A 10945-nucleotide genomic window follows, 5' to 3' on the forward strand; every position below is an offset into this window, starting at 1 on the left:
TGAGCCTGCAGGACCGGTGGCGGTGGGCCCGGCCCTGCTCAGAGGGATGAGAAATACACCGACTCACGGCTTAACTCACAGACCTGCGCTATGACTACCGATCCACAGTCAGCACACATCAACATGGATGCTGTTCTATAAAGGCATATGAATCCAGTAATTTGCGTCTGGATGGGAGTAATACCAGTCATTTCAATCAATCAAATCTAAACAGGAGTGAGCAAACCTAGCAAAAACATGACAGAGACCAGAGAGCGACGGATCCCTCTATACCAGGGCGGATAGGATTGAAATAACTGCTGTGTAACAGAGCACGTCAATAAAATAATAAAACATTCATGAGAAAAGACTGTTATCGATGGAGAGGTGTATCAATGTTGACAGTATTTTGACTAAAGAGAATGTGAGAGAGAGATGAAGGGAGCAGCAGCAATGAAAATTGTAAATGACAGTAAGTCGGTCTACAGTTAGTAGAATATGTGTCATGACTCAGCACTTATTACTTTGGCCTCCTGGATAAGCAGTGCTTTGGTTTTGGATTGCAGATCATTTGCTTGTATTGCCCGAACCTGTGTTTTCCTTGTGTTTGGATTTATGTTTCTCCGTGAGTTCTGTTTCCGGTTTTATTTTGAAGTTTTTTTTTCTCCTTTCGTATTTCCAGCTTGACTTCCTGTCTTTGTCCTGTTTCCCGCCCTTGTGATTGTCTCCATCTGTTCCTCATTTGTGCAGGGGGGGCTGGACCCGCCCCTTTGCCCCTGATGCCCCAAAGTGCCCTTTTGTCAGAGGCATGTTTTCCTTTTTTTGGTTTGTGTGTGAAGTCCTGCCCATGGCCCTTCATGAAGAACATTTGACAATTAATATCTATAAATAAAAGGACCTGGTTGCCGTCAGTCACATGATGGGTTTTGGGGTTTTGACCTGACCTGAGATTACCCTGATGTGCCCTCTGCTGCGGCTGCCATCCGGACGCCAAGCGCTGTTTGAAGCAGCGGGTGCAAACACTTTAACACCGGTAAATGGCGTTTGCATGTATTTGCGTGTATTTTTACATGACCGTAGTGAGCAATGAACATGCATAGATGTGGTTTATAACGCCGTGCGTATCGGCGGAAATACATATGATGGCTGTTTTGTTTCTTTATGTATTTCTTATGTCATGGACGAATACTTCTGTCCACCATTTTACACACTGTGTTTATGGCATAGAAAAAAAAATCACAAAACATTCTCACAAGTCTTTTAGTGAATGGATGTGACTCTGATTTTCTCATCCTCCCAATTATCAATGCTTGTTTTTTAGTTATTTAATTATCATTCAAATTAAAAAATTCAATATAAATTTTGAACAGGATTAGAATATTTTAAATACCACAAAATATTATTTCAACAGTAGCAACAGTGATATGTACAACAACATATCACAATAAACATAATATCTAACTGGAAATAAATTTGTTTCATTAGAATAAATAATATTGTTGACATCAAAATACTGTGGAAAACGAAATGTCACTGTTTGTGTGTGCTTTCGGTGTATCATATTTTCTCCTGATATTTCATTCTGCAGTGCAATGCATGCCTTGTAAAGAGAGGAGATAGGCTGCAAAAGGCAGCTGATCCCTGACCAGCTGGATTTAAAGAGCACAAGGTAAGAGTAAGACATGTACCAGTTGTTCACAATGCAATTGTTCAATCTAAGACGACAACAACAATAAACAACACAACATTGCAATATATTAGTTATTTTATGTGTTCTATACAAGGTGGGCCTCTTATTGATAAGGCGCAAAAGTAGATGATTATGGTTAATACAAGTATATGCATTGTAAATTGTGCCTTGTTCCCAGTTGCACAGCAAGTGGAAAGTGATGCGTCAGAGGAGGAGATGGAGACACAGCAAAGAGAGAAAGAGGGAGGAGTGTGCCACAGCCCAGAGACAGAGAGCAGGGATGACTTGTTTAGTCAGCTCATATCTCTCCTATGCTTTAGCCCTAACCCTTTCCTGTGCTTTTTTGGTTTGTTGAGTTTGCCTGAATTAAAGGACACTTTTTTGATACACTGTTTGTTCTGCATTGGTGGATCCTCCTGCTTGCATAAAACGGGACAATATGTTAGTAAGCATACTCTATATCTAAGCAATTTATTTATATCATAATCAACGATCAACTGCCACCACGACACAATCCAGGATGTGGCCGCCTGGATCAACCCATCCATCCATCCATCCATCCATTATTTAGACTGTTTGTTCTTTTATGGTTGTGGGGGGATCAGGAGCCAATCCCAGCTGCCATTTTGAAAGAGGCGTGGTACACCCTGGACATGACAGCAGAGTATCACAGAGTCAACACACAAAGACATCATCCAGTCATACCTTCCTGGTCAATTCTGAGTTTCCAAATAACCTAATCCCAATCTGCAGGTCTTTCGAGTGTAGAAGGAAGCTGGAGTACCTCGAGAAAACCCACACAGATATGGGGAGATCATGCAAACTCCACATTGAAAGACCCTGATCTCTTTGCTGTGAGGCAAACGTGCTTACCATAGCACCACTTTGCTGCCCGAGGTTGTGAAATGATTTCCATAAATCAAATACAATATTAACCAAGAAGAAATGGCACATTCTGGCTATAATTGTTAAAAGGATGACAAAATAACAGTGACATTTTCAGATGTAACCATGCAAATGAAAAAATCTGGCTCGTCTTTGTCTCCACATTATCCCTGAGATGATTCAGTCATAGCAGTCTCAGCAGGTTAATTTGTAACAAATACAATTTTTTTTAAAAACCTAATCAAATCAATATCCTTGGGAATGATGGCCGTCATCTTGCAAAGGGAGTGTCAGGTTTAACATTTTGTGAGTGAGGTTTTCAGTTGTCTGTGTGCAGTTTTGAAAAAGCCGTTATTGTTTTGAAAAACATGTGTTAACAATTGTGAAAAACTGTATTTTTCTGAGTGTGATGGAGTGGTTCTCACGAACCATACAGTTTCAGTCTCCTCTTCGGCTGTGTAAATGTGGTGAAATTGCTCAACAGACCTGAATGTTTAGAGATTTGAGTATTTGTGTGTTTTAGGTTGATGCTTTGAGATTTTACTTGAGAAGTGTGTGCAACAACTGAACATTGTGTGTAGTGTTTTGACAACAAGGTGATGTGTAATTGACATCAGAGTGTAAAGAAGGAAAGTCAGAGTCTAATGCAGATAAGGGAGATTGAAGTAGTGCCAAATTGGGTCGAGCGATTGGTACATGAAGTGAAGGTTGTGCAAATTGTGCTGAATTTTCGCTTTTTGTGTGTTAACAACTGAGAAAAACTGTAAAAACTAGGATCCTGGCTGACCATGCTACATTTAGAAACGTCCAGACCATCAGCGTCTCTACATTGGACTGTATTCTTCATAGGAATGCCATGCAGATGAAACAAGTGTTCAGGGTCCCATTCGAACGGAACACAGACTCAAGAATTTACGGCGAGCGTTTGTGCTTGTAATTAAGTACCAACATTCAGCACTGACACATGCATGTATTGTACCTGTAATTCAATATTACTCCTTGTCTCACTGTAGCCCACTGTGTTGACCTCTCTGTGTCCATACTGTAACTTGCATTCTCATGCTGTCTGTGTCAGCGGTTCCAGGAGCATGACACAGCTCATGTGTTGTACCAGTACATCTTTATTGATGAGGTGGGATTCAACCTGGTGAAGAGGAGGTGACGGGGCAGAAACGTCATTGGCCAGCGGGCCATTGTTGAGGTCCCCGGCCAGCGTGGTGGGAACATCACAATGTGTGCTGCAATGAATCACCATGGGATGTTGCACCGTCATGCCCACCTAGGGGCCTATAACGCTGTCCGTCTCCTCGTCTTCCTGGATGGCCTGCATGACCTGCTGGTACCACCTGACCAGATAGATGACCCACAGCGGATCGATCACGTTGTCATCTGGGACAATGTGAGCTTCCACCGGGCTGCTCAAGTGCGTGAGTGGTTCCAGGACCACCCACATTTTTCCGTTCTATACCTTCCACCTTTTTCTCCTTTCCTGAATCCCATAGAGGAATTATTTTCAGCTTGGAGGTGGAAGGTGTACGAACGGAACCCACAGGACCGGGTCTCACTGCTCCAGGCCATGGAGGAGGCTTGTGGCGACGTGAGTGTCGAGGCCTGTCAGCATTGTGTGTGTGAGGTTTTTAGTTTTCGGTGTGCAGTTTTGAGAAAGCCGTTATTGTTTTGAAAAACATGTGTTAACAATTGTGAAAAACTGTAATTTTTGTGAAGGGGGGGGGGGGGTGAGCAGGCCGGTTTACAGTACTGTACTGTTCTCTGTGTGTACCGAAATAAACCTTTTTATGCTGCATATTTGTGTGCTGTTTTATGTTTGACTATCAAAAAGGTAGAACAACACTGAGACATTTTACAAAAGGAGAAATGGCTCATTCTCCAGAGTCATTGTCATTCATATGGTGTGTTTCAATTTTGCACTTCAGTGTGCTGTAAATGCTTGGTAGTGTGCAAGCAAATGCTTAGTTGTGTGTACTCAATGAATGGTATGTGTGTGTCATTTGAAAATATGACTGTGTGTACCAAATGAAAACACGAGTTCCATTTTGTGAACATATAAGAGATTTGATGGCAAAGAGTCATCTTGCAAAGGGAGTGTCAGGTTTAGCATTTTGTGTGTGAGGTTTTCAGTTGTCTGTGTGCAGTTTTGAGGAAGCCGTTAATGTTTTAAAAACGTGTGTTAACAATTGTGAAAAACTGTAAGCCTGAACCTCACAGGCTAGTGGAACCGACTAGTACTACTATTCTCTACTAATCATAGAGGAGTTGACCTTAGTGTCCCTAGTGAATATGTTAAACATCTCACCCAGTTAAATCGTTCCATCACTAGGAGCTACTGGATATTTGTTCATGCTGAGAGGAATGAGGCAAAGTGCCGGCATTCCCCAAACCCTTTCTTTCCGCTGTCAGACTTTTACAAAGAAAACACTGCAGGTGAGTTAGTTTGTCCGTCTCTGACTACCTAATGAGTCCAGTCCAACATTAAAGGAGACATATTGTGCTTTTTCAGTTTCTTTGCTCCAGTCTGTCATATCATTTTTATGTAAAATACTTTAAAGTTAAAGGATCTGCAATCAAAGGAGCTGCTCTCACACACAGAAAAACTCCTGAAGGACCTGAAACACTTTGTCAGTAATATGGTAAATACATTTGTATTGTGTTGTGCCCGTTCTAAACCTGCCTGTTTGGAATGGGCTGTTCTATTGTCCTGTGGTGTTGATCTAGAGCAGGGGTGTCCAAAGTTGTTTTCCCTAGGGCCACATGCAGAAAAATATAGGAAGGACTGGGCCACTCACTAGACGGGAAGTATACCGCCTCACTTCTAATGCACTACTATTGGCAAAATCAATCAAATGCAGGTCAATTACGTTCATGTCGGTAATCACAGCCACGCCCCCCCCCCCCCCCCCCCCTCCCTCCCTGGACGGGGTCTCGACTGATTTTCACTACGCCAGAAGCTTCGCTCAGGGCAGTAGGGGCGTGGTGGAATTGTCTGAGGGACAGGTGGCAGGTCAGGTATGAGTTTGGCGCCATCTAGTGTTTAAACTAAGAAGTGCAGCACAGTGGGCCATGGTCAATTTTATTTTTAGACTTTGATACGGGCTAATTTTGGATGGCGGGCCGCAGTTGACACCGCTGCTCATGTCACTTTTTATTGTTTGAGAGTTGGATGTTGAGTGCAGAGCTTTTTATTAACAGTCTATGGTGCAGAGTGAAGTTAGAAAACCAATTTGTTCATCATACCTGGTTTATCTCCAATGATTATTGTATTGTCAGTATTTTTTGTTTTCAAACCGAATTTGTACTATGATGGCTGAAAATTCCAAAACTTGTTGGAAGCAAGAGAAGCATTTACAACACAGTGGGGCAGCTGGCCAACCAGAGGAGACTGCGCTTGATGAGGAGGGGGGACTTTAAAGACAGGCGCTAAACCCAAGCATTTCAGACAGAGGCTGAAAGGAGGAGATGCAGCAATGGACAGTAAGAGGAGAGCAGTCTGATTTTTAACAATTAAGATCTGCAGCAACTGGAGAACATTGTCCGTGGATTTATATGGGTTCAATGGAGTATTCCTGTGTATTCAGTATTGCTCCAGAATTCAGCGAGTTTGAATTGTTGTTGTCTTTATTTTCAGGTTTACAGCAACAGTCGGTTGACTTTGAAACAATGAGATGGATGTATTACAACAACCTGGATAAACAGGCAAATGACCCAAGGCTCCAGACACAGGGCCCCTGAAGTCCCTCATATACCGTGATCATGGTAGCTTAGTACATGCCAATCTTGTTTAGGAATTTGCACAAATATACAAAAATGATTTCAGATCTTTGAATTGGAAATGATTGGATCATCATGTGAATGCATATAGTTAAACAAAGTGGCTGTTCAGTCGAATTATGGGCCTTCAGTGGAAACAATAAGTGCCTGTAGTTACACCTGATATCCACAGTGGGGCTGTAGAGATCTGTTATTACTTAGCTGATCACACTCACTTTCTATCACAATCAACTTCTGTCCCTGTGTCTTTACTGGCCTTTACTCCTCTCTATGCATTTATGAGTTTTTACAAAATATATTTGTTGTGTTTATTTACAGTATCTCAGACCTATATGCATTTGAATATACAACCTGGGAATTGCATTCGTTTGCTTTGTGAATTATTTCATCTTGAGAAATAATCAGGATGCATATATATCTATCTATCTATATATATATCGATTTATATCTAAGGCTGATTTACTCATGAAAGAGTTTGGTTACTCACAGGCTGTAGTTGGGTGAGTCTTAACCATTCTCTCATTTTCCTTTTTTTAAAATATTGATATCTATCGAGATTTTTTTCAGGAGTGCACAGGAGTTTTAACAGACCTCTGGATGCCTGAGGAGGACAATGGAGCAATTAAAGAACACACACAAACACACACACACACACACACACACACACACACACACACACACACACACACACACACACACACACACACACGCACACGCACACGCACACGCACACGCACACACTGCTGAAATTGCCCCTTCCTTTCCCTGGGTGGATATGAAGTGTGCAGTGCATATTGTCATGATGTCATATGTTCAAAACGTTCCATCAAACCCTGAACGCCTCAGGTCACTCTCACCTATAGTGTCACATTCGTCTCTCTCTCGCAGTCTCACCTCCCTCATTACCACTGTGACCAACATCACTGTGTCGCCTGCTTTACATCGGTCCAGTTTAATCCACCCTTTCCTCCCACCCTTTCCATCCACCCTTTCCTGTATTAGTTATAATATACTGTATTATTATATCCAACTGTAAGTTTGTGTCATAACGATCAAAACATACATATTCACACCAATATTAAATGTTACATGTGAATAAAGGTTACGCAATACATGAGTTATAGTTGAACTCTGCATAAACCTTGCTGCGAATCAAAGTAACAGTGCAGGCAAATACAATAAAGTATTGACTAAAATAATATATATATATAATATGTGGGTTCAATGAGTTTAATTAAAAATACTTGTTAATGCACAGGCATGTGGATGTTTTTTCGTTTTATTCCTCTCAGGTTCAACGTTCGAGATTTCATTTCAGTCAATAAAACAGTCCCTTTAAATGCATCCCAATTTAAGCGTTGTCTTTCATAGGATGTTCAACAGAGAAGAGCAAATAAAAGGGAAACAGACATAAATATAATGCAAATTAAACAGTAAAAGTGGCTAGTATTAAAAAACATTATAATGCAATTTCTCTTAATTCAGCCAAACTGAGTTAAAGGCTCCATCAAGTTACAGTAATATGATGATATGAGATGTAGAAATGTGTTCACTATCAGGAATTTAGCTTTTTGGTTTATTTAGAAGTGTCCCTATCTCTTTAATGTAGGGCATTGTGGGTAAGGCTGCGGGTGCTTTATTCACAGCATCACACAAGTTGACAGCATGCGTTCTATGAATGAGTCATTTCAAATGATGTCAAAACACTGGACACATTTTTCCAAAATTATTTCTAAATAAAGATTCGTCCACTTTTTGAGAAATGTAATATAATAAACAATAGCTGCAGTATAATAACAGTTCTTATGCAAAAAGGGAAATCAAGTCTCAAATCTTGTTAATGACTTCAGTCACATCTCGAGTGAAGGTTGTCAGTACAGCTCTGATTATGAGTAACAACGTCATTTTATGTTTGATGAATAGGACATACAAGCTGCCTATAGTGTGATAAACATGTAAATGTGGCACAAATTACATTTAACAAGATGAAATCTTACAAGCAGGATGTATCGGAGGGAATCATTCAACAATGTAATTGACACACATGGAAATAGTTGTGCAGCTTGTTCTACTTTCTCTTTCCTCTTTAGGAAACACAGATGAGCTTTATTGTAAAAGATGATTCTCTTTTTGCTGCAATTAAATAGATAGTTAAGATAGATTGCTCTCAAACAACCATTGATGCTGAGTGAATACTGTATGAGATATCACAGCTGTGCACTGTATTTGAGTAAAAGATTAAAAAACCAGTGTGAAAGCTTTGGCGGGATCTGTCAGGAAAATGGAATGGAGCAATAATCATGTTGTCCACGTAGTCCGCCATGTTGCACCGTTGTGTTTCTACAGTGGCCTGGAACACACAAACCAAACACTGGCACTTATACAGTTTAAAGAAGTAGGGACCTTAAAGGGATAGTTCACAGAAAATGTTTAATTCACTCATTATCACGCGCTATGCTGATGGAGCGGTGGGTGAAGTGTTTGAGTCCACAAAACATTTGTGGAGTCTCAGGGGTAAACAGCTTTGCGGCCGAATCCAATACAAATGAGGTTGTGACCTGTTCTTCAGACGTAATGAAACAACAGGTAAAAAAAAAGGTAACATGCCTCCATGCTCCTTGTGTGGTGTCATCCAAGTGTCTGCAAGCCCCGACATTCACATTTGACTCGAAACTGCGTCATTTACGCCAAGTTTTAAGCCTAAATGTCTTCTGATATCCTCCTCGGAGGCGGCTTCACCTTGATAAAAAATCAAGTAGAAAACCAACCTAAGGTGATTGAATCAACTGTAACCGGAATTTTATTTCAGATTTTTGGTTGAAACCCAGCCTGACCCGATTCCTCCCGGGGTCCGTCACGTCCCAACCGGTTCAGGTCTCCCCACTCTGCTACACAAATAAAACAGGGAAGGAGAGGCGATGAAGATGAAACATTTGAACACCTGCTTTTAAACTGTCAGAGGTCACAAGATGTTTCGGCTAAAATTAAATCTGTTGGTTTTGACAGAGTAAACTGTCAATCTGTTATGCATGGTATTTATGCTGAGAAACAATGTCCTGTCCATACCTAGAACATTTTCTTGACACCGATTAGTACAGTAGTTTCAAAGATACGTGATGTGCTGGACTGTTTCACCAAACTACAATCCTCAGTTGCGTCGTCTTAAATAATAAGTGAACTGACAGACACAGTAGTTGAATATAAATCAACAGACACTGCAAGTTGTGGAACTTACTCTCTTTAGAAACTGTATTGTTGTGGACTTTTGAACCAATTGTATCAGTTTTGTGTTTGACTGATCATGAGGAAGTCCTGCTATGTTTCCTTTCCCCCGTTTTTATGCACGTCAATTTCCCTGTGTGAAGATGTCATAACGCAAGTGGTATTCAATTGGTTACACTATGCAGCATCACCACTGGATGTCACTAAACATGAAACTAGGAACAGCATCAGTCTCAAACATCACAGGGTTTTCTGTCACTTCTCTCTGCAAATATTCATCTTCCTTGTTATCTTCTAAGAAACATCAAGCCTTCATGTCACTGGAGTTTTGGTGGAAAGTGGAGCACCTGAGAGAAGCCCCCCAAAAATCTAAATCTTCAAAGAATCAATCCATGCGTGTTCAGGACAAAAACACATGTTAAAAACACTGAGGCGACAAAAACGGGACATAAGAAGAAGAAAGATCAGTTCATATTCTGGTGACAGGGCAATAGAACAAACTACTCAGCCGCTGTGCTGCCTTCATTACCTCAGATGAGTTTCCTTATCTGCAGACCGCCTGTTTTATCTTCTGGAAATGATTTGAGCTCTGTGAAACCACTTGAAATTTGTGACTCATCCCTCTTTACCATATGAAGGATGAATAACCAGAAGTGGTGCTTAAATCTTTTTGTCATTGGCTTGCTTTAATGCAACTGAATATTGTTTAATATTGTCATTGAGTTAATGACAGTATAATTCTGCATTGCTAACTGCTTCTCTCAGTCATCTCACAATGCCCACATCTCTTGAGCAGGAGTCCCTCTCTTTCTCCGGCATTACAAGAGATTTGAGTGCAAAAATGGAGCGTGCATAAAGCAATCTGCAGCGTCTCTCAGCATGTGCTTTGAGATACAATGATTTTTAATGTGTGTCGATGAAGCAGAGCTTTAAAGAATGAACAAAAAGGCATAATATTGAGAGATGAGTGAAATTCGCACTTGTATGAATATTAAGTTATGGCTCACAGGCACGTTGTCATGCACATTCACAGTGCGCCGCCAAAAGCACTCATATTAGTCCATTATCATAATTACAGACATTAGGCAGGCAAAACAACTAAATTAACATCCAAATAAACAAGCCAAATGCAGCTCGATGGAACTAATTTGTGAAGTATGTCTTAAAGAAGCAATTCCGTTTGTATGGAATAGAAACGTCAATTCGGCCTCTCGCGTCGCCTCCTCAGCCTCCCTCTTGCATTCAATTGTTTTCTGTATCCAGGACTGAAAACACAGGCTTTCAAATCATCTCACAGCTTTATATGTAGAAAAAACATGACACCCGTTGTGAAGGGCTGAGAAAATGCATGTATGTGAACGATCATTGCAATGGCAGTCTGTT

The sequence above is a fragment of the Pleuronectes platessa genome, chromosome 3, assembly GCF_947347685.1.
Source record: "Pleuronectes platessa chromosome 3, fPlePla1.1, whole genome shotgun sequence".
NCBI classification, from domain to species: Eukaryota; Metazoa; Chordata; class Actinopteri; order Pleuronectiformes; family Pleuronectidae; genus Pleuronectes; species Pleuronectes platessa.